The sequence below is a fragment of the Dipteris shenzhenensis genome, chromosome 12 (assembly GCF_047967505.1).
Source record: "Dipteris shenzhenensis isolate YYH24624 ecotype China chromosome 12, Dip_SZ_1.0, whole genome shotgun sequence".
NCBI classification, from domain to species: Eukaryota; Viridiplantae; Streptophyta; class Polypodiopsida; order Gleicheniales; family Dipteridaceae; genus Dipteris; species Dipteris shenzhenensis.
Genome location: NC_141607.1, coordinates 760,808 through 787,601, shown reverse-complemented (window position 1 = coordinate 787,601; position 26,794 = coordinate 760,808). Strand labels below are relative to the sequence as shown.

The 26,794-nt window shown below is 41.0% G+C and overlaps 2 long non-coding RNA genes across 2 annotated transcripts; one reads left to right on the top strand and one right to left on the bottom strand.

The window, feature by feature from the left end:
* Positions 1 to 9,392: 9,392 nt before the first annotated feature.
* Positions 9,393 to 10,759, bottom strand: LOC147895645 (uncharacterized). Its single transcript, XR_015541929.1, has 2 exons — positions 9,925 to 10,759; positions 9,393 to 9,794 (listed from the first exon to the last, which is right to left on the bottom strand). It is a non-coding gene; the product is annotated as an uncharacterized LOC147895645 (long non-coding RNA).
* Positions 10,760 to 21,314: 10,555 nt separating this feature from the next.
* LOC147895644 (uncharacterized) lies at positions 21,315 to 22,794 on the top strand. The gene is made up of 5 exons (XR_015541905.1): positions 21,315 to 21,333; positions 21,893 to 21,962; positions 22,081 to 22,137; positions 22,352 to 22,428; positions 22,577 to 22,794. It is a non-coding gene; the product is annotated as an uncharacterized LOC147895644 (long non-coding RNA).
* The last annotated feature ends 4,000 nt before the right edge of the window (positions 22,795 to 26,794 follow it).

Genomic DNA, 26,794 nt, shown 5'->3' with positions numbered 1-26,794 from the left:
TACAAGTAACATTATTTCCACTTGATTTCAAAACATTTTTGAACTCTTGTTTCAATTTTATTGTTGACACATGATTATTACACTAGTATGTACTTCCAATTGCTTTGCAGGGATGTAGTACTAAAGATGCATTGGAGCCATCAACAATACAAGCACATGTCTAACTTCCCTTCTCATTGCAAAAGTTAGTTCCATTGCTTACCGATGGCTAAATGTAGGTGGACATCATCAAAAGAGATATGGAAATCATCCATTTTTTAAATTTGTTCAAATTCAAGACTAGAGGGGAGGGCACGGAGGTAGACGCATATGGAATAGCCCATCTTCTCCCACCCTATCCCTCTAATGATGCTCACATTCAAGACCTTAGGGATAGTAGGTTTGGGCTTATTCCATTTCCAAGACGTGGTGATGTGACATTTAATACCATTTCACTGGCACTTCCTAGCTCTTCCTTTGCATCGAATAAAGATATAGAGGATAACCTACTTTTTCCTTTGCTTCTTGATAGAAAGCATCTTTTGTACTTCCTTGACGGATCCCATGGTGATGCAACACCTAGGGGGAACAATGAATCTACCAACAAGACGTTATGGAGATATAGCTACTATAGCCACACCTAACAAACATCAGGTGGCCAATCTAGCACCCTCTTGGTCTAGTTATGCTTTGTGCTCTAGAGTAGTGGAGGATGATTCTTTAAAACATCAATGAGACCAACTCTAAGAGGCAAGGTTTTGATCAAGAAGTCTCTACTCACCCCCAAAAAGAAATCACTATTCTAATGGCAAGGAAGTCAATTGTGAGGAAGAAAATAAAGTTCCACAAGCCCATGCCACCCAAAACTTTGAAGGAAACGTTGATGATACACAAAATGATGCATGAAAACTTATTACAGTGAGCCTACCACCTCATCATCAGAGACTTATCATCCAATAGGCATTTCAAATACTTCCATCATCGACAAGGATTTGCATCTCAAATTTGTAGCCTAATTGAAGATGCATGCACTAGTTGGGTTCTTTCTTGGCTCTCCCCCCTTGCAACTTTCCTAGAGGCATGGGTTAGGTCTAATTAGATAAAAAATGGGATGGTCATTACTAACGTAAGATTTTTTAGGAGAGGATACTTTATATTGCTCTTTGAGAAGGCCGACATGGCTGCCAAGGCCCTTCAATAAGAGACTATAGACCCTAGAGAATTGGTCAATGGATTTTTCTCCTAATAGATAGAGATCCACCCAAGCCCTGTCTTGGTACAATTGCAAGAACTGCCCTTGTCCCTGTGTAACTAGGTTGGCTCCTTTTGCAAAGGGTTAGGCGAGTTTGTAGGGGCGGAGAAGGAATAGTTTATCAATCCAAGAGGGAACCCCCAGTTTGTGCAAAAATGGACATAGTTCAAAGACCTCCCTGTCTCATTGATCATTCTTAATAGGAATGGAGAGATCTTGAAGGGTTAGCCCTTGGTGTACAAAAACCTTCCCAAGTTCATGCTATGTATGTGGGCTGTCTAGTCACGATCCTTCCAAAAAAAGGGCAAGGTAAAACCACTAGTAGGACCTACCAAATTTGTCTTAGTGGTGGAAAAGGACAAGTGGGTGCCTATAAACACTAAGAAGAAACCCAAGAAGGACTCCTCTTAATAGGAGGAAGTCAACCCTAGTGCCCTCAAAAGCAAAGGGAAAGAAAAAGAAGATATATCCTTTGTCTCAAAAAATGCTTTTGAAGCACCATTGCCTCACACTGCTACTATTAGCCTGTTTTTTCATGCTATTCATCGATGCTTATTATTAATTATTTAGTAAAAATGAAATGCATTCATATTTGTGCCAAAATCAAAATTTTCATTTATATTTTCATCCATCTTAGTGTCGGTATTTCTATAGTATCTAGAAGAAAGCATCAATATTAACATCAATATTAGCCTCGCTAATGCATGTGGAAAAAAAGCAGTGTTGAAAAAAGCATCGATAATTAGAGAAGCATTAATTATTGTAGGAGAGGGTATGGTTTCACCCTACACGTTGTAATAATGAAATCAAATACAAATGTCTTCACAACCAAATATATATTGTATCAATGTCGTACTCCATTCTTTAATTAATCAAAGCCTCATTGCAACCTTCATTGTGAGATTGATGCTCATCCTCTCAATCATCCATGGCCAGGTCTTATTGATTGAGGTCTTTGCAATTAGTGTATGAGAAACCCTCCAAGGAACTCAAACTATCTTCACATTTCAAAACTCTTGTAGAAGCGTATTGGAAGTGCTAGCTTTCAACACATCTATTTCTTGATATTTCATTCTCTACTTCCACATGTTCAAATACATGTCAATTTCTAGGTGCAACTCAAATCACAAGCCACCACTAGTTGTCCACTCGATTGGGTTGTAAGATCACCTAAGCCAAAGATCCACGATATGTTCATGCAAGCTTTAATGAAGTTAAGGCACATGATATCGATATAAGAAAAATGCTTACTTGCTCCTAGTGCATGGTTAGAATGAATGGGTCAGTAAGGGCATTCCAAATTTTTGTTGTGTCAATGGCAAAAATCCCACTTGGATCCTTTCTGATTGTAGCTTGAGAACATTTACCATTTCATATCAAATATAAATACTTGGAAATTTTAATAATTCACTTGCAAAATATCTTGTATGGTTCCAACATAATCCATTCCGCCTCTGCGATGAGATTTATGTCCCTTGCACTAGCTCTACTATCTTGCAAGAATTTGGCCATGACTCTTCGATCAAATGTGTTGCACCTTACATCAATTTTCTCTATGGGTAGTGATTACCATACACTCACATTGAACGAATGGTACAATAGAGGTAATGGATTCTCCTTGGCATATATATAAAGGTTACATATGATTTTAAATAAAAGCAACATGATGAGCTTTAGATCACAACATGTGCAAATTACTCCTCCCTATCTATCACAATCTCCCTCTTCAGCTGGCATCTTTGAGAACGTCTTCTAACCAATCAATGGTGCATTTAGCAAGCATTTTTGATAACTCTGGGGGATAATTCCCACCTCTATTAGTCCTTTGCATGCTTTTATATCCTTCTTTCTTTTAGCTCTTTCTTCTTTATATTGTTTGATCCATTCTCCATAATTGTAAAGACAATAGGTGTTCACTTTGAGTTGCATGGAGACACTCATTTTGAGCTCTTCTATAATTAAGTCTCTATCCAGGAAGAGAGCATAAACGTTAGGAACCACTCTAGGGAGTGCTAGATTACATTTGTCACTAGCTAGAAGCATCCCAGTAGATCTTACTTTGGGGTTGATAGTGTGATGTCATAACTTGATTATTCTTCTCAACATTATTTGTGATGATCCTTTCATCCACTACCAACGGGGCTAGACTCTCCTAGGCATTCTTCTTTCATATGCTTTTAAATACCTTGAGGCTATATATGTAGCTATTGTGATGCTATCCATTCCTATCTCTTCAGCTCTTCCCTAAAGCTTTGAGCTTTATTTGACCCTATTTTGAGATAATAGAAGCTAAGGCAAGTATGTGTCTCTCCAGACCTTATCTCCTCTTTTGTTATTTCTAATAGCCTTTAGAAAGATTCTAGTCCTACCTTCAGGAATTCAATCAAACATACCGCTTGATTGGTTGGTCCCATCAATAGCTCTTAGCCATTTATCAATGTAGGTGCCTATTCCACGAACGTCATCTATCCAGATCCTTCTTTATCTTGGATTGTACATAAGGCAATTGGAAGAAGAAGAGATTGGCTTTAAAACAAGACTTGACCTTCTTCCCCACTCCTCTGTCCTATCTTGACATCATAGGATAATGATGAGAAAAGGGAAAGGACCTCAACACACTATAGTTGCACTCTAGTGACTCATCACTAATAATCTTAGACATATAAATCTATTAATTTTAGATCTTTTATGATAGTCCCACTCTGTTTGTTAGTCCAAGTGAAGGAAGAGATTTCTGACATGTCTAGCAGTTATGCAACATCCTTATGGTGTTTCCAGGCATCAAGCTTGCTCTCCATCTAAGACACTACCCAAACCCAACCATCCATCGCTTTGTCCTCAACCATGTTGGAATCACCCATGAAAATATCTGTGTCTTTAAAGGGGCAAGTGTCCCATAAAAGCATCCTACCTCTAATTGAGTTGGGTGCATAAATGGGACATTTCACACAAGACAATTTGTTCTGCAAAAATTCAATACCAATCCCATTCACTCCTAAAGCTCTACTAATGTGACTTTCTAGATGGCATGCCACCCCTCAACAGGCTGCACCTCCTTTATCTATAACATGGTTAGTGATAAACCATTTCCTCCTATTTTCTACCTGCGGTGGTTGCATGCCACCCCTCAAGCTGCACCTCCTTTATAGACCAATGTGACTTTCTAGATGGCAAGTGACCCCTTAGGCTGCACCTCCTTTATCTTCAACATGGTTAGTGATAAACCATTTCCTCATATTTTCTACTTGCAGTGGTTGCCACCCCCTCTACTTTCAATCCTTGCAGGGCTTAAAAATTAGGTCTAACATCTAGCCCTTTCAGCCACATCCTCAAGATCATAGGTTCGAGGTCATTTGTTAATCCTTGAATGTTACTGCTCAAGGAATACAATTTTTCATGTGTGGTGTGTGACATTCTAATTGCTATGTTTGTTTCTTTTCTTTTTAAACTAGATTGGGATATAGCAAAGCCTGTGAAAGTCTTATCTTCTCTTGGGTTTCAATTGGTAACTTCTTTTGACCCAACACTTTCTTTGGGTGTGATTTTCTCAAATTGTGTAGCCCTTTCCTCTACTTTGTTTCCCCTTTTCCCTCTAACTACAGTGAAGGGAGGACCTTCATTCCCAACATTTGCATGATCAACCTCAAGGAGCTAATCTTCATAAGTTTGAGAATTGGGGACCACCTCTTTTACTTCATCCTCCTCATAATCATATGAGTCCATCTCTTCATCCCTAGGTACTTTAAGGTGTTTTTGTTTTCCACTTCTTTACCTTTCATCTCTCTCATGTCCTACTCTTTCTCCCCTTGTCTTTCTATGGGGGGTTTCCGCAAGCTCTCCTCTATGGCTTCTGCTTCCTCTTTCTTATGTGCTGCCTTTACAACTATCTTGAGATGGGCAATTTTGGATAAAATAGCCTCCTAAGCCACATAGAAAACACGAATTCGGGATGTTCTTATAGAAGAATTTTTCGATAAGGTCACTCCCTTCCCCATCCATCAATTTGATGACACTAGATGGGTCAACTACAAGGTCCATCAGAACACATGCTTGTGGATTCCCTTGCGAGGCTTAACCGACTTTTTGGCATTTAGCCTCAAGAAATGGCCTAGAGGCGAGCATAATGGCTTGATTTGAGGAAACCAGGAAGGGGTAAAGTCAAGGAATTCAACCCATATTAGGGCCTTCAAAGGAAGGGGCTTGTTTGGGTTGAAGGACATATCCCACAATTCAACCGAGAGACCTAGATTGTGAATGGTCCATGTACCATTTTTGGCCCTGTAATGGTTGTAAGGAATGGTGCTGATTACATGTTACTGTGGCTCATAGTTTAGAATGTAATTCATTTGGTCAAGTTGACCATGTTAATGGCATGTTTAGTGTTAGGATTAGTTGTAGTTTAAGCCATTGTAATGAGTTTTAGGTTTAGGGTTTTGTCTCTTTGTTGAGATCCTAAATGACTCTATCACTTTGTGGGGATTAAGTTTTTGGCCTTACATGAGCGGTAATGAATTATTTTACAGTTAGCTTGTATGACACAACCTTTATTAAAAGCATGTGATATTATTTAAATGAGGATCTCTTGCCATAATGGCCACGTCCCCACTCATATTACTGCTCCATCCCCTCTTTCATCTCTTTTCTCTCATCTACCTTTCCCCATATTCATTCACCTTCACTTGCATTTTTCTCTCTCCCTTTCCTTCCAATTTACACCTTTCATTTCCCTATTACAAATTATTAGTACTTTACATGGGGACTTAGTGATTGTGCCACCTTGTTGAGAGCAAGGTGACTTAATGTGATTGGCCTAGCATTCTGCCATGATCGTCGAGTATGCTATCATTCCACATGATTGGTTGCTTATCAATCCCTTCCAGATAAAATGGGGGAATTCTCCGAAGAGTATTTCTGAAGGTGCTCCAAGCTTTCAGCATGGTCGCCATAAGAGGAGAGGGAGTGGGGCTGAAGTAAAAATCCACTTGTGCTATGCTGCCTCAAAAAATTCTTTATATGAGTGATGCAATCCTTAGAGCTGCACCAACAAGAGCAAACATACCATCCCATGGCCAACAAAACGGGGTGAAACTAATAGATTTAGCATTATTTTCCATTAAGGGGACGGGGTGAAACTAAGTTGCTCCTTTGAATTCGTGTGTGTTGAGAACTAGCCCTCATAGGATTGGTTGTGACTCTGCACGTAGTAGCATCCATGGAGCCTTCTTTTGCTCCGCTGCCATCCAAAAATCAATCGTATTCACCTAAGGCTAAAGGGGATATGCAAAAGAACTAAATATTAACCTATGCTGCTCGCATGGCGGCTGTTCTTTGCTCCTCTCATCGCAGCTTTCCTGCTCTTCCGAATGGCAACCACGCTCCCATGCTCCTAGAAGAATTCCATCTGTCCCACAATTACAATCACCCGGCAAGCGGGTGGTTGCGATACAACACGAGCAGCAGATTCTTGTCGACAAGGCTGTGCAAAGCATATACATTCCAGGATTAATTTTGTTCACCCTGCACGTTCTTTCAAGCTTTAAGCTAGTAAGTTTTTTGCAAATTGGCAGCAGCATTTTGTGTTAAGTTTGTCTTGACTACGGGTATTTCTCGAGATGGGTGGCAGCTAAAATTTTCCCAAACTATATGCACAGATTCCTTCCGACCTCAGCAAATCGCTACCGGTGGAATCTAGATCGCCAAATCCAAACCATACTGCTGAAAATGATATCTAGTCGCATGGCTGTAGCCGAAGTGGGGGATTCAGACAATTTCTACGGAAACGATCTTCTAGGATTGAAGCCTCGTGAAGATAGTGAATATGCCTCCAGTCTATCAGCAAGAAAGGTACACGAACCAAGTTCTACAGGATTGTATGCCAGAACATCCAAGAGAGAAGAAAAATGCGAATTTTGAGGGGCAGGGAGGAGAAGCAAGGCATGCAAATTGGAGACGGGGCAGAGGGCTCTCGCCGGAGGCAGAGAAAGCGCGAGCATCATTGGGCTTTATATGCCTAGCTAGAACTTTGATTGAAGATTTTTTCCCTTTGTGGCTGATGTTTCCATCTTTCGAGCATAGTTTTCTGCTCCAAAATTGATTGGTTTCATGCTAAATCCACTACTGGTTACTTTTGGTTGACGGCGGTCATGGACTTCGCCACCATTTGGCATCTCAATATTCTACACTAGATTTCGATTGTGGGTTAAGTTTTTGAGTCAACTGATGTGGGAGATGATTGTGACAATGTCTTCGTGGTTGCATGAGTGTATGATTGTGGCATGCTACTTTGAAACGAAGACAGTGGCATAGTGATATCTCCCTTGGATCACATAAGACCTTCATGAGCAACTCACAATGTTAACGTATTGTAGTCATCTCGACTACACTCAATGTGGAACCTATGAGATAAGTGTAAGTCACTGCTGCACTTGTGAGCATCCATACGACTCCCTCACAAGGAAGAGAAGAGCCGCGTTCAATAAGATACTTCTCCTTATAGACCCGTTGTCTATCTCTTGCCATAGTTGCCCCATTACAAACTTTGGGGATTCAGGCAAGTTGGATGGTACCAACTACCCCCTTTGCAAGATGAAGATCCCAAGCCACTAGGTGGTGAGAATGATATTGGGGATAATGGATGATGTGGAGGTGAAGCTTAAAGACTAGGACTCATTGGGAAAGGTTGTGATGCCCGCAGATGTAGCGGCAGCCAAGGATTGGGTGCTTCAAGATGTAAAGGCCCTCGCCATTATCATTGGTGCGACTACAAACACTAGCTTGCTGCATATTTATGTTCCAATGAAGGCTCATGAGGCTTGGACTATCCAAAAGGATATTTACGAGATCAATAATGATGCCGGAATCCTCAACCTTGAGACAAAATTGTCGTATGTGTAGAAGGGAATTTAATTTAAGACTATATCGCAAAGGTGAAGTTAGTGCTAATAAGGAGGTGAGAACTGTTGATGAAGCAAAGGATGTCCTAGAGTGGTGGGCATGGACTTTGGTGACCAGGTCAGGCAAAAGGAATGTTAGGGAACCAAGTGGGTAGTTCAACACCAGGTTGGTGGCCAAGGGCTATGCGCAGTAGACGGTCTTCATTATGAGGAGACCTTTTCCCCAATAGTTGGCATGGAGACTATTCCGATGGTGATTGCATTGGTTATTTATCCACGATCAGTGGCCTGTCTATCAAATGGATGTTAAGTGACAAGTCTGCATTTCTGAATGAAGACTTGAAGGCTCACGATGGGCTGAAACAGGCCCCTATAGCATGGACCATGGTACAAACGCAATGACAATGACTCACAAAGATAGGCCTTCCTCATAGTCTATCAAACGCAACTTGTACATCCATTGAGACAGGGCAGGAGAATGATGTTGTTTTTATACTGATCGTGATAGCAACGGGAAGATGAAGAAGGTAAAAGCCCTTCTGAACGAAGAGTTTGATGTGACTGATCTAGGAACTTTTTCAGTGCATTTTGACATGGCAGGACCAAGGACATGGTTTTCATTTCACAAGAAAAGTATTGTTTGGAGTTCCTTAAGCGATATTATACAAAGAAGTATCAGCAGTTGGTTGGGAGTCTTTTCTACCTCAGTCAGATTGCTATGCCTGCAGCCAAGTGAGACTCATTGGAAGGAATGTTTGCAGATAAGGTGGCATCTCAAGGGTACCATGGGTTATGGGATCATGTACAATTGTGTTGATTTATTGCATGACAAGGGATCACGCCTTTGACTTAGATGGAGCATCTCATTCGACGGATGGGTATATGTCCACAGGAGTCAGTGGGAGGGGTGTTAGAAGTCATTGCTGTACCTGTCAGCCCTGCCCCCATATGAAAAGGACATGGGGGCAGTAGACTAGGTAGTATTTTGGATAGGATGGAAGGGGGAATGCAAGAATAAACAGCCCATTTGTGGGGTTCCAGAACTGTTACAAGGCTGCAGTTTGCAGGCTGTTTTGGTGTAAGAGCCATTGATTTTTTTATATTTTCAGGGGGAGGGGGAGTAGACTTAAAAATAACATAGATTCATAATGATCAATGAACATCATATTAGTAACATTCATTCATCAATCATCAACCTACGTAGCATTGCCTAGGCCTATTGTCCAGCAACAAAGATCCAAGCTAAATAGAAAATAGTAAATATAAAAGACATAAAAATAAAGTTTACATTGCATATAATGTATTATGTCCTTCGAAATAGGAATACATCAACGTCTCCTAGTGACTGTGTTGCGCTCATCGTCATACAGAGGCTCTCGTTCGACCACCTCTTCAAGAGCCTCCAATGCCTCCCCCTCTGCAGACTCCTGTGGCACTAGAGCAGGAGCAAGGACATCAGAGAGGTGATCACGCCCATGCCCATGTCATGTGCTTCGACCTAGAGGAACATCTCCAACTGAAACAGTGGGGTGTGCTCATATGAGCATGAATATGAGTCACACGCCGATCCAGAATCTCCAGCTCCCTATGAAGATGGGCATATATCTCCTCTTACTCTTCATCACGTAGAGCATCATCTGGGGGTTAAGTTTGACGCGATCTGGATTTACCTGCATTAGTGCAAAGTTACGAGTAATATGGCTCAAGTTAGCATTGGTCATACATGTAACATGATACTGTATACCTTATTTTGAAATACGTATTAGACCTTGCCACTTGCTCATTGGTCATACAGTGTACCTGCATTGGTCTCACTAATGACCTTAACCTTTTGACATGCCTAAGATTTGCCCTGCAAAACACGAATCTTTATAATCATTGTGTGCTCAACCAGTTTCTGATCTTCGTATGCACAAGTGAGTAAGCACTCCAGTTTCTCTCACAAGCTCCTACAGAGTAATCCTGTAGAATAAATTATCATCACAAAGTTAGCTGTCAAGTAGAATTTGCGGCTTGCTAAATGGCAAATAAAAAATTTTAATGCTCACCCAGGAAAGGATACGAGTGCAAAGGTCCACAATTTTGGAGTGCCATGGCCATAAACTTGTAAAATAGTTTTAACATGTGCAAGACTCAAGAGTCAAGACTCAAACTGCAGCTTGCTAGTTGCCACTTTAGCCAATCATAAATGATAAATCTGTAAACGGCAAGACTCAAGAGTGAAGAGTAAAGAGAGTAAACCTTGTCTTGGAAGGGCGTATAATCTCTAAGGTGCTGTACACCCTTAGGATGGAAAGAGGCCGTTACCTTCCAGAAGAGGGACATGATTTGCTTGGCCTCTATTACTATTGCACTAATCTAAGGGAGCTTCCCAAAATCTCTATGAGAATGTCCAAGCAATGGACAGCGCATGGAGTCCACATGACTCCCCATCTTCCCCATCTTTTGGCAATTGATTGGATTATCTGTCAACAACCGTCACTACATTCTCTACCCCCGTGAAAATAAAGCGTGAATCACCCCAGCATCCACTGCACGCAAGAAAGCAAGATGAGACTAGTATATTGATTATGCTCCTACACTCCATCAGTAGGATACTACATCCATCCTTCCTTGATAGCTGTAAGGGCATTATTAATTCATACTCTTGTAATCTACTCCATACCAAGATCCACATCTGACTGCAGCCACAACTTTGATCATATTCTGCCAATGATGGGTTCTTGTGACATTGTTGCAATCAACATTATCCTGCGGACCTTAATCTCTGCAATCCTCATGCGCTCTTTTGTCCATTGCAAAGTGCTCCGTCTCCCAGGTAGTGTGCTTTGTGTAGCAGTGGCAGGTCTACGACGAGCTGCACCTAGATGTGGACATGGGACATCAATATCCACAGTTTCAACTCGTCCTCATGGAGGCAAGCCAAAGCTGAATGCTCAACCTGAATTTCCTGCTCATGAATGAGCTGAAGTAGCTCATCCTTGCGTTCCCCTGTAGAAGTAGAAGATTGCCCCCCTCGAATAAAGACTGCTCTCTCAACACCTGATGTGCAACATCCTGTGGAACATTGGGGCAAGGTCCAATTCCTTTCCACCAAGCTTAGAGACATGTCAAACCAAACACGTAGAAATGCTGTTAAAATACTCACCGCAATACTTGTTCTTCCATTTTCTGCTACATGATCACCTTGTATCTGGACCTGTCAAGATGGTGTGGAGTGCCGCTCTTGGCATTATGAAGGGGGGATTTCTGCAATAGAAGAAGATAGACTGGTCACTGAGGAATAGAAAACAGGAATGGTGGACTGGCTGAAATAGAAAGAGGGCTTTTTCAGAAAAACTGAGCAAGAAAGGGGGCTGCCTGCGGAAAACTGGCTACAAATTGGTTTTTTCAGAAAATAGGCAGAGCTGGCTGCAAATGGCTGCTTGGAATAGAAAAAGGGTTTTTCGCAAGGAGTAAGAACAGGTTGCTTGTACAGCAAATTGTACCCAGGAGCAACTTACCAAGGTTGTACGGCAGATTCAAAAAAGGTTGCACGCAGGCTGTACGGCAAATTGTACACTAGGACCCAGGCTCCATGTTGAATAGGTTTGAGGGTGTACGGCAGATTGTACGGCAGGTTGAAGTCAGGCTGTATGGCAGGAACTGTAGTGTGGTCATTAGTCACAGGTACACTGTAGTACTGTACGCTCCTACAGGCTCCACAGCGACGATTGTAATACACTGGATGTACAATCTCACAAGTTGGACCAGCACAGGGATGCGAAGCAGGCTGCAGCAAGCATGCAGCACGTGCTAGTTTGCAAATGCTAAGGCTTAAGCAATATATAAAGATGGAGTCATGGGAGTGTATGGTACTATCAGATTCAATCAGCACCTAAATTTTTTATATGCATGAACCCTCTTGCCTCTAACTGTAAGAGTCAGGCCCCGAATCCAACTTCGACATCGCATGTGCCTCTTCTGAGAGCTTGAATCATCTTCATACTTTGGAGCTCTCACCACATGTTTTCCGCAAGCTCAAATGTGTATATGCTAAATACTATGTATGTTCTTTTGCCATTCCTGCAGTGGTGAACGCCCAAATGTGTAAATTGTTGTCCCGGCCTGGAAACCCACAATCGTCATCAACAGTTTTTTAAAAAAAAATCAATCTTGTTAGGCAACATAGCTATGCACAACTAGTATTGTCAGTTCGGAGTCATCAGGCCAAACGGGGTAGTATTGTGTGGCACTTCTTTTCCATCCTTGTCAAGTATTATTGGTGTCGATATGTTTTGGATCGTCAGAACCTAACTTTCTTATGGCTATAAAATGTTCGAGAAAGTTATTTTAAAACTCCATTCTACTTTGCTATTGTGCTGACTCCTATAATAAAAGAAGCACGAGCATGAGTTCTTTCCTTTTCTAAATAAGGAGAATGCATAGCTTGTCTAACCTTTTGCATAGTTGACTCAATGTTTTGGAGTGTAAAGGCACCTATAAAAAGATCTATAACAAAAACAAGACACAATAAAATTTTCTTGTGTAGCACCAAGCTCTAAGCATGAAAAGGCAAGGCTATTTACAACTCGAGGGTTTACATGCAAAAACAACGAGAATGCCATTTAACAATCATAACTATCTCCCATGCATTCTTTGATTGCAATGGTCCAAATGTAGAATGGTTGGGCATGCTTTCCAGTCGTCATCTGTCTATCTTTGGTTGTATCTTAGGCTTAGGGTGCTTAATGACGAGTTGGAGTTGTTACCAATGACTTGTATCTTTTATCGTCTTTTAGGATCCCTTATGGGTGGCCTGTTAGTCTCTTCATTACGACAAATAGAACAAGTTTCAACTTCTGTTGATATGACAATGTGCTATTGGGGTGTTGGTGTTGGTGTTGAATTGATGCTTGCATGGGGTGGAAACTTGGAATCTCTTACAAGGTGTTGTCACGTTCCACTGCATGCATGAGTGGAGACAAATCATAAGTTACATATGTTATGGATTGAAGTCTAAGGATGACTTCTATTGGGGTTGTCGTTGGTCATCCTAGAAATGAGTGTCTAAAGATGTACAATTTCAAAGGCATGACTGGTGCATTGATGGTAGCTAGCATGGAGGGAGCGATGATTGTTGCATGTGAGCATTTTTCGTACGCGTGGTCATGTATGTGTGAGAAATTTGCTTTTGTAACGTTTGGTATGGAGCTAGAATTATGTAGGGAGATCACACTAACTAGTGTTCATCTATGTAAAAATCTACTCTGAAGTGTGTTTGGAAGCACTTGTATTTTGATTCCATGAGATAGGTGAATCCCTTAGTAATGTGTGTGTGTGTGTGTGTGTGTGTGTGTGTGTGGAGAGAGAGAGAGAGAGTTGGTTTTTAAAAAATGCTTGACTAAAGCATTGTAGCAAGGCATTACTAGCAATATGCATAATACTTCATTGGCCACCAAATTTCACAAATTTTCAACTCTTGATAGGGTCCCCAAACAAGTCCCCACATACTATGAAGAAAATTCACACCACCACCTTGGTCAAGATATTTCATATAAACAGAGTGAGGTAGATTGTCGTGTATATGGGTAAGGGAATTTGAAATCTCAAACCTCTAACCATAAAACCAATGGTTTCGAATAATTGTATATCCTTTTAAAATCATAGGTTTAAAACAAATCTCCTCCAAAACCCCTCCCCCCAAAAAAAAAGAATTCAATTTCAAGCTTTCAAGTATAAGCACAATCTTTAGTTTTTGATATACTAAGCAATGTTTGAAATCTTTGTACCCCATCCATTGCAAAAGGGTCTTAGCCTACGTCCAAATTAATATGATTGGATCAACCATATGTAATCTTGAACTCTTAGGTTGTAATCAACCTAAGAGTTTAAATCACACGAGGGTCAATGGCCATAGAATGGACTCCATGCAAAGGAGAAAATGGTAGAAGCTCATATCAATCCCCCCACACAATGCCTGCTCATCACCTCCTCATCCTCTATCCATGTTGGGTTAGACTACACAATGCCTTCTCATCACCTCCTCATCCTCTACCCATGACATTTAACTTTAGCAATTGAGGATTGCAACTTGTGAACTTCTAACTAAAGAAATATTAGAACATAGGAATTGAAAAAGAGACAAGACCTAAAACTCCAACATCAATATTAACAACACTATTGATGGCAGTGGATGCAAAAGAGCAAGCAAGCACAATGTGATGAAAGAGCACAATTGTCTCTGAATCAAATTAACATGAACATTGAAGACATAGTGATTCCAATCATTAGGGAAAAGGAGTCGCCAATGGATGCATGGAAAGCGTTGGAAACGCAAAAGATGTGTCACAAATCCTAATGCTTGAAAGCCAACAATGCCAAGAGGTATAAATTATGTCCAAACCACCTTGTCATATTATAGGTTACCCTAGGCCAACTCACTTCCATAGGTCAAGAAACAAGAATGAAAGACTAGCTCAAGTTGCACTAAATTGAAACAATGTTGGAAGGCAGAGGAAACTATTCTCAGAGTCCTAGCCACGCTCCAACAATTACCAAGGATCACTACATGAGCATCATGGTCCTCCGAATGAAAGGGGGACATTGAATCCAAGAGGCGGAGGTAAGGAGGATACAAGAAAGCTCAAGGGTATATAAGGGTCTCGTGAAGGGGTTAAGGTTGTAGGAGGAGCTTGAGATGATAGGTAAGATAGACCTTGCTACAAGGGAATTTGTGCTTTGGAGGTATTTCTATGTGACGCCCTCATATGTAGCTAATGAAATCATTACATCTCCCAAAAAAGAGAGAAAAAACCTAGCATTTCTAAGGATATAATTTTTGGTTACGACAAGAACAAATCTATGGGATTTCTTGCAATAATTTTTAGTTACGACAAGAACAAATCTATTGGATTTCCTGCAAGGGTGCATGTGACTCTACACAGATGCCCTAGGTATAGATGGTGGCGAGGGTGGTCATCCTAAATGCTAGAGGCTTGGTTAGGGAGCACCCGAGATTGGCCCTTCCATTTGTTGTCAATTCACACGAGGATCAATGGACTCACAATGGACCCAAACACCCACTCAATGCCTACTCATTACCTCCTCATCCTCTACCCATGTGAGGTTCATGATAAGTCTCCCCAAGCAAGGTAGCATCAAGAGTAGGCTCCAATGGCATATCACTCCCCCACATAATGCCTCCTTAGGGCAGCTTAAACGATGAGCCATCACATCAAATCTCTCCTAGTAAAATAGCATCATAACATCTTTTGTTGCCAATGTCCAAGCCCTACCCCTCCTGTTTGGGCCAACTAGGACAACAGTCCTTAACCTTCGCTTCCTTTAGTCAAGGTTTCCTTCAAGGAATCCATAGACCCCAATCTTCATCTTTGTTCTTATATTATCACATGATGAATCATGAGATTATGACCTTATCGTTGATGGAATTCAATTATGCCACTTTTCCTCCAACAACCGTTTGAAAAGTCTGCCTCTAGCTTACAAGTGGTGAAGTACCTTCTAGAGCATAAACTTGACTTTACCGACACCACCGAGCTTCCAAATATTTTCCAATCTATTGCTCCACTAATTAACCCTATGTCGTAGGCCCCACTTATCTTTCAATCTTCAGTACCCAAAAGGATCCATCACATAATTGGTAGACCACAAACTCAAGGCCTCCGCTAAAACCACCAGCTCTCCTTGATTAAGTTGAAATTGCACCCTTAGGGATTCCAAAGGCTTCTGCTGTCCGAATTTGGCTCGGGTTGGAATGGTCGCGGGGAGGCATTCCGGGTCTGTAAAGAACTGGCGTGGACTGTTTTGGGAGTCCATTTTCTCATTTGAATTCTGCTCTGCTGTGCTTCTTCGTCGTCGTCTTCTTCTTCTTTGTGAGGTGTGGTGTTGTTTGGAGCTCAGCAGCAGGAGGAGGAGGAGGGGAGGGGCGATGGCGTCCCAGCCTCCTCCTCGCCATCCTCCTTTTCCATGGGAGCTTCACACTTCCTGAACTATGGCGTCTCATTAAGCTCCTCCTCCCTCTTCTTCCGCCATGCCTCCCCCTCCTCGCCACCTTCAATGTGCCTAATTTCGATACACCCCCCCTTCTTCATACCTGGCTCCGCCGGATCCCGTCGAGTACATTCTGGATCCTGATTTTAAGACACCATGGCTGGCCATCGACATTGGCACGGCTGCATGCAACACCTCTTCTCACAACCGCCAGAGGTGAGAGTCATTGTGTAGACGCTGAAATGAATGATGAAGGCGTAGATGTTGCCGTTTTGGCACGTCTTTGTTGCCTATCGCACACCAAAGGCACAGTATCTGTGCTTTATCTTCTTGAATTGTCCATTCTCCCAGGATGATGCTCGTATATAGGTAATTTCGCTGAACTACGCTGAAACGAACCTTCCTTTGCCCTTGAGGTGGAACTGGCGCATAAAATTGGACATATCTGCGCCTGCCTGCGTATTTCGAGGCGCATGATTGCCACTAGGCGTCGTCTATTACAAGCTTATGATATCTCTGTGCTGTGCAGGCAGTTCCGATGTCTAAGCCTTACAGGAATTGAGCATTCAGCGACCTTTCAGAAGTTGCGACGGACGACCGCGACCTTCTTTGCGGATCAATCTCTAAACGTCTCACAAAACGCCCTGTTTGTCTACTGTGACGTCAACTTATTTCTCCACTTTAGACACGCTCTGTTTCTGTCTGCTATCGAGTCAGAATTGCTACCCAAACCTCTCCACTCTGCCAGCCTCAATCTTTCGCAGCAGCTAGAATTTATGTTTTGCGTGAACGGACCGATCCGCTAGCTTTTTTGGTACACCTATGTGGATTTCCGCTTCGTGATTTTGCAAAAATAATTGTCATCGTACCTCTGTTTCGCTCGAAGAATTGTAAGACGATGGTTATGCGATTGACCGGACCGATTGAAATAAACCTTCGCGTACACGAAGCCTATTGAAGCGTAGGAACTGGCCTTCGATAGATTGTATAAAAGCATAAGATGATGCTGAAGCTTTGCCACCCCTATTGATACAACCTGGCAAGGCAAGAGCTGGGAGACTGTCAACACATCGACACTGCAGATATATAAGTCTTCGTGTATTTCGTCGGCCGTAAAAGTTTGCTGGTCTGCATTAATAGAGCGTAGAGCGTGGATGAGGCCACTATACACAATCCGTACTGAATGGTAGTGAATTTCGGAGAGAAGAGCCTGTTTCTCTTGTGCTCATTGTCATCAATTTTTCAGCAATCCTCTCGAACATGATAGTCCGATTATTCAGCGGGAGTTATAACGGTCTTGATAACCTGCTTGAAATTCAATACAACGAGACTCGAATTTGAGATCTGGTGTTGCAGAACAGAATATAAAATAAGGTGTTCTCATCTCAATTCTCCAACATTAAATCCAAAGAGTAAATGTGGTAGTAGAATGAGGATTGAGAATGAAAATTACGAAAAAATCAACCTACAAAGAAATAGACGTGGAAGTCTAAAAGTTTCTAGAACCCTTATACAAGTAAGCATTTATGCATGGGTACATACATGAAAACCTATGTGGGTGCATATGTATGTATGTATCTCCTAAAATAGGTCCCCTCATTGAAAAAGATGTGTGGGATTATTCATATGATAGGAGGAAGGTTGGGGAACTTGACTATCATTAGTCTAGTTTGGGGAGGGGATGGTTAACACTCCTATTTATGAGGGCGAGTATTTAAGGCTTAATGTTTTGTCATAACAGTTGTGTCTGGCTTAGTGGTAAGTCTTTTTTTTTATTGAACTGAGAAGTCCAGTGGTTCGAGTAAATGTTTGCTCTAACGATCCATCTCTATTAGATGTGAAGCTTAGTGATAAGTCTCTTTATGAATTAAGGTAATTGGTCTTGAGTACAAGTTTTGAAGATCCATCCCTTTTAGATGTGTCGCTTCAGGTTAAGTCTCTTTGATTGAATTGCGAAGGCCATTCCTTCAAATCTTCTTAAGTATGAGTTTTGACGAATTGGCGCACTACATTTCTAATATCCTCGAAATATATATTAAATTTCTCAAACAAAAAATAAATCCTTATCACTAGGGTAAGTAAGGGAATTGTAAAATTAAGGACCTTCATAGTACATTAATGGGGAGCATGGTGAGAAAACAAATTAGTGAATTAGGTGAGAGCCACTAGGAGGTCTTAAAGTTCATGAATTGTAAGATAAAACCATGCAAGTTCAAAAAAGCTTTTGATTTGATAGTAATACATTATTGATAAATGTCACAAACATAATCATGTAGATCATGTCTTGCAAATTTTTGGATTTGGCAATCAACATTTATGGGCCTATAAAGTAGTAGCTTTCGAGCCCCTTTCGGATCACTCATAGGAGAAGCACACCATTTGCCCTCCCAAAAATACTTGAGTTTCCCTCTTGGCAAAAATCATTATTTTGTACCAAAAGAACAAAGAATGCTTACAAAGCACAAAAATGAATTCAAAGCATTGTGTTTTGTAGCTTAAATTTCCCGAACGTGAAAGTCACTTCCATGTGTCTAAAATCGTTGACATGTTAATGCTTCGGGTTTTGTCTTGCCCCATTCATTGACATGGTTGACAAGGGTGGATGGTTCCAATAAGATTTGGATTGAACGAAAGGTGTCAAAACCATTCATGAGTATTTCGTGCACAAGAAGTAGATATATCCTAATCTATCACATAATACTCATACATTACAAATTTCGCATCAAAGATGTCTGACGAAGATGCTCGAGCACCTTGCTTTTTATGTAACGATTTGGACCACCCTTACCATCTACAACTTTTATTCCCTCCTTAGAGACTTCATCCAATGCATTTCAACAATTGTTAAGGTTTCCAATTTCAACACTTGAAATTGTATTTAACAATGATAAAGGGGTTGTTGCCAATAATTTCAAGAGAGATCATGTAGTGTTTGTAAGAATACACAACATTCAACTACAAGAGGGGACTACCTATAGGCAAGGATCCCTTTTGTTCCCATACCTACGTGATAGCAATTCAAAATGGTTGGCCTTAAATCATAATTATATGCACAATTATTGAAACCTAACATTGCTTTTGAAATCATAAAGGCTTTGCATTACTAAATAAAGGTTATATTTACAATCTAGAATTCAAGATTACAGATAGTTAAATTTCCAGGGCTCTAAACAAAGATCCTTATGCAAAATCTTATGATGGAGTACACAAAGGTTTCAAACAGGGATTCAAATAAAAAGGCAACTGAGTACATCAAAAACCAAAGATTATGCTTATGCTCAATACCTTAAACTTTAAAACCTATAATTTTATTTTCTTTTTCGGATTTTTTTTTGGCAAGGGGGGTGTATGTTTGAAACCTAAGATTTTAAAAGGATATTAATTAACCAAAAATTCGATGATGAAGTGGTATAGGTTGCTTATATCTCCCAATGGCTTTTTTAAAAAAAAAGTTGTTCTTTATTCACTAGTTTCAAAGGGACTAACATAGAGTACGAGGGGCAGGGGGGAAAGCGAGGGGGGGGAGCAAGAAAGGAACGAGGGGGGAGCGTGACAATTGGAGCTTATAATTAGGCATTTACCTCCCTTTTAGTTATAAGAATAAATTACTAGTTTCATGGCTGGAGGCTTGAGTTGTCGAATGACTCAAATTCCCTTTTATCACCATTTTGTGAATGAAATATCTCCACATGCAAGCCTCCAATTTAGCACTTGGGGACTTTTTTGCAGACCCTATCGAGAGTTCTAATTTGTGAAATCTGGTGGCCAAGTAAGCATTATGCATATTAGTATTGCCTTGCTAGAGTGCTTTTGTCAAACCCCAAAGCTCTGTCTCTCTCTCTCTCTCACACACACACACACACACACACACACACTCATGCGTGTGCGCGCACACATACATTACTAAGGGATACAATGTGATGAAATATGAGTGCTGGTGCTTCGTGGAAAGACACTTCAAAGGTCCACTCGCAAGATTGATCGCGCCAAGATATTCACAAGTTGGGTGTAGGCAAAGTCCTAACCACAATCGAAGGCCTCCAATCAAAATGCACGAGCGACAAGTGGGCTTGGGTAGTGTCGTTAGTTGTGCCGGGCTCTTAGAATTCAAACAACATCGTCCCAGGTTCGACTGACTCCTAGTCCGATCATGGTTTGGGACATGATCGGCTCTTTTTTTTAAATGAAATGCCGAAGGATCTCTATGGAACGCTTGTTACGTGATGCTTGCACTACATACGTAAAAGCAAATTTCGCTCACACAAATACATATGGACAGCGCTCACATACAACGCAGACAGAGATTTCAATCCAAAACATTTATAGCTTATGATTTGTCTTCACTCATATGTGCACAGTCGAACGCCCACAAGGAGCCTGTAAGAGATTCCCAGTTTCCGCTCCATGCAAGCATGAGTCTCAACAGCAACAGCAACACCGAAATAGCATGTTGGAAGTTGAAACCTGTTCTGTTCCTCATAAGAGATCCTGACTCCTGAGAGGCGATAAAAAAATACAAGTCGTTGGTAACGTTTCCAGCTCGTCGTGAAGCACCCTGAGCGTGAGATACAATAAAAAAGTAGACAGATGACGACTGAAAAACATGCCAGAACATTCTGCTTAACTTATGGCAGCATGGAGTCTATTGACCCAAAGAAACGAGTGTTAAAACGCCACTCTACTTGCTTTTGCGTTTAAAAACTAGGGTTATAAATAGCCTTCATTCTAAAATTTGCTTATAAATGACTCTATGCTTTTGCGTTAGGAGCTCGCCATAAAGGAAACTTATCTGTGCTTTTTTTTTGTCATAGGTCTTTTTAGGGCTGCCTTTACGCTCTGACCGCTCACAAAACATGGAGTCACAAATGCAGAATCAGGTAAAGGCTATAAGGTTATGCATTCTCTCCTTATTTAAAAAGGAAAGGACTCATGCTTGTGCTTCTTTTATTATAGGAAGTAAGCACAGAAACAAAGTAGAATGACGTTTTAAAATGACTTGCTCGATCGTTTAACAGCTACAAGAAAGTCAGGTTGAGACGATCCAAAACATGGAGTCGCAAATGCAGAATCAGGCAGAGGTTATAAGGTTATGCATTCTCTTCTTATTTAAAAAAGGGAAGGACTCATGCTTGTGCTTTGTTATTGTCATGGATCTTTTTAGGGCTGCCTTTACACTCTGACCGCTCACAAAACATGGAGTCGCAAATGCAGAATCAGGTAGAGGTTATAAGGTTATGCATTCTCTCCTTACTTAAAAAGGAAAGGATTCATGCTTGTGCTTCTTATATGATAGGAAGTAAACACAGAAACAAAGTAGAATGACATTTTAAAATGACTTGCTCGATCATTTAACAGCCACAAGAAAGTTAGGTTATACGGTTATGCATTCTCTCCTTAATTAAAAAAGGAAAGGACTCCTGCTTGTGCTTCTTTTATTATAGGAAGTAAGCACAGAAGCAAAGTAGAATGACGTTTTAAAATGACTTGCTTGATCATTTAACAGCCACAAGAAAGTCAGGTTGGGACGATCCAAAACAGATTCATGCTTGTGCTTCTTATATGATAGGAAGTAAACACAGAAACAAAGTAGAATGACATTTTAAAATGACTTGCTCGATCATTTAACAGCCACAAGAAAGTTAGGTTATACGGTTATGCATTCTCTCCTTAATTAAAAAAGGAAAGGACTCCTGCTTGTGCTTCTTTTATTATAGGAAGTAAGCACAGAAGCAAAGTAGAATGACGTTTTAAAATGACTTGCTTGATCATTTAACAGCCACAAGAAAGTCAGGTTGGGACGATCCAAAACAGATTGACGCCCATTATTTCATGAGGATGGAACCACAGTACTACCCCATTTGGCCTGATGACTCCGAGCTAAAAGTAAAAGTTGTGCATAGCCATGTTGCTTGATGAGATTGATTTTTGTTATTAAATTATTGATGATGGTTGTGGGTTTTTCAGCCTGGGACAACAGTTTACCTGTTTGGGTGTTCACCACTGCAGGAATGGCAAAAGAAGGTACGCAGTATATAGCATATACACATCTAAGCTTGCATTTGTGGTACTCCTGAATTTCGGTCTTTCAGGTCTGAAGAAATTACAGCAGTCCTGCAGGCAGCAAGTATGGGAGGAAGTGTCGCTTTGCACATAGCTGAGCTGCCTTGGAGATGCCTTACCTTTCTCCTTCTGTTATCCTGGTGCACCTTATCTCACTGTGTAACTTTTGTTGCAGGGAGCTGATCCGCCCCTCCATGACAGTCAAGCTGCAAAGAGCCAACCCGGTTACGATTGGAGAATGTGTCATTAAATGTTAGTAGCCTATTTTTAAAATCAAGGCGGCATAATAACATTTTGAAGCTTTCACATTGCTTAATTTAATTTTCTCAAGGCATGCTGGCAATAATAAATTATCATTTTCACCATATCGCATTCCTTTAGAGGAAGGATCTTATGGCAGTTTTGAAAATCATCATCTTGCATGGGGATCGCAACAACTTGTGTCGTGGCCACAAGAATATTCATTATAGTTTCCAAAGGTCAGGAATGCAGAGAAGCCCTATTGAAACATGGTGAAATGTAAGCCCAGGATGATTGGACTGCAGAGCATTGTGATGTAGCTTTTAGAGTTACCCCATTTTGTTCTACTGATAAAAACAGTGTTTATCAGGAATTTGTTTGGAACAGTAGTTCGTGAGGAAAACAGATGTAGTACACAGCTTTCAAGTCTGGATATGAACTCCAAGAATCCCTATCTTGCTACCCAATATGATTTCTGCACATTATTATTAATCTCTTTATTTGTGTATATCTGCGTGGTCCAGGCTTGCTAAATCCATTGTCGTCCTTTGTTCCTTGCAAGAAAACAGTTGTCTCATAGAATGCTTATCTGTGAAAAACTAACATCCCGGATTTTATGAGTTCTCCGCTACTTGGTTTTCCACGTCACTTGTAGTGTGCTTTTCTGCTCCATTGGATTAATTGAGTAGCATCCTCAGCTTCTGATCAGTGCATTGAATATTATTTGGACGAGTTACAACATTCACAAAAGGAAGGCGGCTGAGAGGTAGCCTTTGCTTCTTATGGCATGCTCACTGTTGTTCAAAGTTCCACACGTAGAAGAATAAGAGATGGGGAAACAGTGCGGGAGAACGGGCCTTGCCAGATAAAGAGCATTCATTATGTGACAACATAAGAGGGAGGAAGATAAAGCAGTACATTGTGTTTCTGATTGCATGGGCTTACCAGGTAGATGACACCAAACGGAGAGGAAGAGAGCAGATTGCATGCATTACTGTTGTTCAAGGTTTCTACATGGGGAGAGGTGGCCTCTACATCTCATGACTTTTATGCAATGTGGCTGCTGTTCAAAGGCACATATAGAGAGCCCTTGATTGCAGATCACTGTTGTTCAATGTTTCCTAATATTGTTCGTGCAACATAGTTGTTCAAAATCACGTATAGAGAAGAGCTCCTGCTTCTGATGGCATGAATCAATGTTGTTCAAAATTCCTATATTTTTCAATTTTCAAAGTTTTACATGCTCAAATGAAGACATGACAAAAGGCTTTCATTCATTCATCAAGTATGACAAGACAAGTGAAGTACAAGCCTTATATAGGCTACTCACTCACACACTAGCACCTAGTGCATATGGGATAAGTCCCATGATGACACGTGGCACTCACACATGACTCACACACATAGACTAGTACTAGATCACCTAGTACTACACACCAACACACTCTTTGGCTATGATATCTCCAACAAACTCCCCAATTGTGAGCCAAGAGGAAGGTCACTATTGAATTAATTTACAGCTCCTAATCAAGGCACATGTCGGCAGCAAGAGGAAGATCCCTCTTGAATTAATTTACAGCCATATGGGACTGATATCGAGATCACATGTCTCACGTGGATGTTGACCTATTAGCAGTAGCTAGAGGAAGGGTCGTGTCGTATGGGACACAAGACCTGCTCTCACGGTGGTCCAGGCCTCAGGCTTAGGGATGGCTGGACATACTGATGAGGTGAGATGCTAGCTCAACCCTTATGGGGTTTCTACTTTGTGTCTAGTCAAGATTCTAACTCGAAGGGGACACCCTACTAGGGTTAACAGATAAAGAAGCAGCTCCCACAATCTAGAGGTGGGAGAAAGCAGATGGACTAGACCAAGAATTTCAAGGAAGAAGAGAATCTGTAAAATCTGTCCAACAAGGCAAATACAAAATGAAGAGCACACACTCTTTCACTGTCTCTCTCTGTGTGCCTTAGTGTGTATAAGTCTTTGACTTTCTGCAAGTATTCATTTCGAGAGCATTCTATAGTAACTGACTATAACTATTCAAGATAGCTTTACAGCTCTAGCAATCTGCCACAATGCCTAAAGCTTACTATTGCTTGCAATTTGTCTCTCTACCCTACACACGTAACAGTATTTCGTTCAAAACCCATGCAGAACCTTAGCCACTCAACAAGATAGTGACTAAGCATCATCCCCCCCCCCCAAAAAAAAAGAAAAAAGACAAAAGAAAAAAATAAGTGACTATTCATCACCCCCCAAAAATAAACTAAGCATTATAACGCATTAATCATAAACCCACTTGATGGAAATTTCAAGTGTCGACAGACGTCAAGCTGTCTCACAACCCATGCTGAGCTCAAAATCACACTTGCCTGAGTCCCTTTGTCATTCAAGCAAGCATTGGCTGAAACATGAGTCTCTCATTGTGCTGCTACAGCACTAGTATGGCTGTTGATCACTGCCAAGACTGCTTTATTCCTCTGTCAGGACAACAAAATACTAGATATATGAGCTCTATGGGTTGTGAACAATTACCACCATAAGTATACAAAACACCGACAAGATGCTCTCACTCAACCAATCAACATAATCAGTTCAGTGAGCAAATACAAGTCTAGAAACGAAGGCTCTGGAAAGGATAATCTACTGAAGCATTTTGTGCTTCTCCCTCCAAAAAAAAGGCTCTTGAAAGGATAATCTGTTAAAGCACTTTATGCTTCTCCCTCTCTATTAACAAGTGGAGAATCACAAATTGCTTTTCAGAAAACAGCAGAGCTTATTTTGGCTTAAAACTTCACTCTACACTCTCTCCATCTAGGTCTTTCCAATCTCTTATCTTTCTCCTCAACGCTACCTGAGATTTTACAACCAATAGAATAGCATGAGGAAGCCTTTTCGATTGCCACTAACTTATCACAAACGAAGCTATAAAAAAAACTTTATCAACCAAGAAAGTTGCAACCACTCACAACTAAGAAGCTCCAATCATTCCACTCCGGTTCAGCTCACAAACATCTGCTTTGATACCACTGAGTCAAGACTCTTGATCCAAGTTAGCAAACAAAATCATCCTCACCATGCCATAGACTAGGACCCCGAAGCGCAATCTTTGGAACTCAGCACCCCACATTAGAGCCATTAGTTCAGCCCCCAACTTTGGAAATCATATGGAAGATCCATAGCCTGGCCTTAGTTCAATAGACCTCCACGTTCTTCACCACAGTAGATGAAGAGCTAGCTTACAAACCATTGGTATGCTACTCCAGAGACCCACTATCCAAGGTATTGCTCAACGTATCCATGCACTAAGCACCCATGCCTATATCTAACCTCAGGCTACATCTAAATATAGCACAGGAGCTCGCTCCAAATATATGCACCCTTGTTAGGGCTATTCATCCTAACTCACTCACATTCGCACTCCGGTTTTCCTTGACCTGTAGGTGACTTAGGTTGGTTAGGGATGTACCACAACCACAGATTTTGATGATTAGTTGGTCTCACACCCTTGGCGGCTTGCAGCTTGCATGCTATCACAATGGTTCTACTAGATGTAATGCCACAGTGAAAGAGGGTACTTGATGCAAGCAAAAGTCATAAACAAAGACCTAGCCTAACATGCGAACATTTAATCATGCATGGAACCAATATTCGTATTTTTTATGATCAAGTACAAGCCTATTGAGACATTCCTTTCATAAGGTTTACAAGCATGTCACTTACAAGCTTTAAGAAGGTTTCTGAGTGAAAGTTTCAAAACATGCATTTATTTTTGTTTTGACTAAAAAAATCCAATATGTTCAAACGTCTCATCTTACAAACTAACCACATCATTACAACATTTTCGTCCATAGCCCCCAAAAAAATGATCCACAGAAAGAGAGAAGAATATCACTAAGCAGAATATTTTGCGAGAGATTCTTATGACAACCATCTCACCAAAATCACTGCATGAATGCACTCCATGCTCTATGATGTGAAACTCATATGTATGTTGGCCATGTATCCAACCTGCTCCAAGAGTCGATTCAACCAGGGAAAACTTGGCATACGTATCTTCCTGGTGCGGATGCAAGATATCTCTAGCAACAAACACCACAATATTTGCACCAATACAATTATGACCTAGCACTTTCTTCAAACTCATCTATCATTTCCTTTCTCAACCATGCTGAGCAGACATGTTCAAATGGCATACCAATTATTAGGTCCTCTGCTTCATCCAAGAGCCCTCTTCTCCCAACAAGATCAACCATGCAAACATAATGCTCCACCCAGAGTGTTATGCCATGGTCTCTATTCATTAACGCAAAGTATTGCCTACCATGAGGAACCAGACCTATGTGATTGCAAGCAGTTTAGAATGCAGATGAA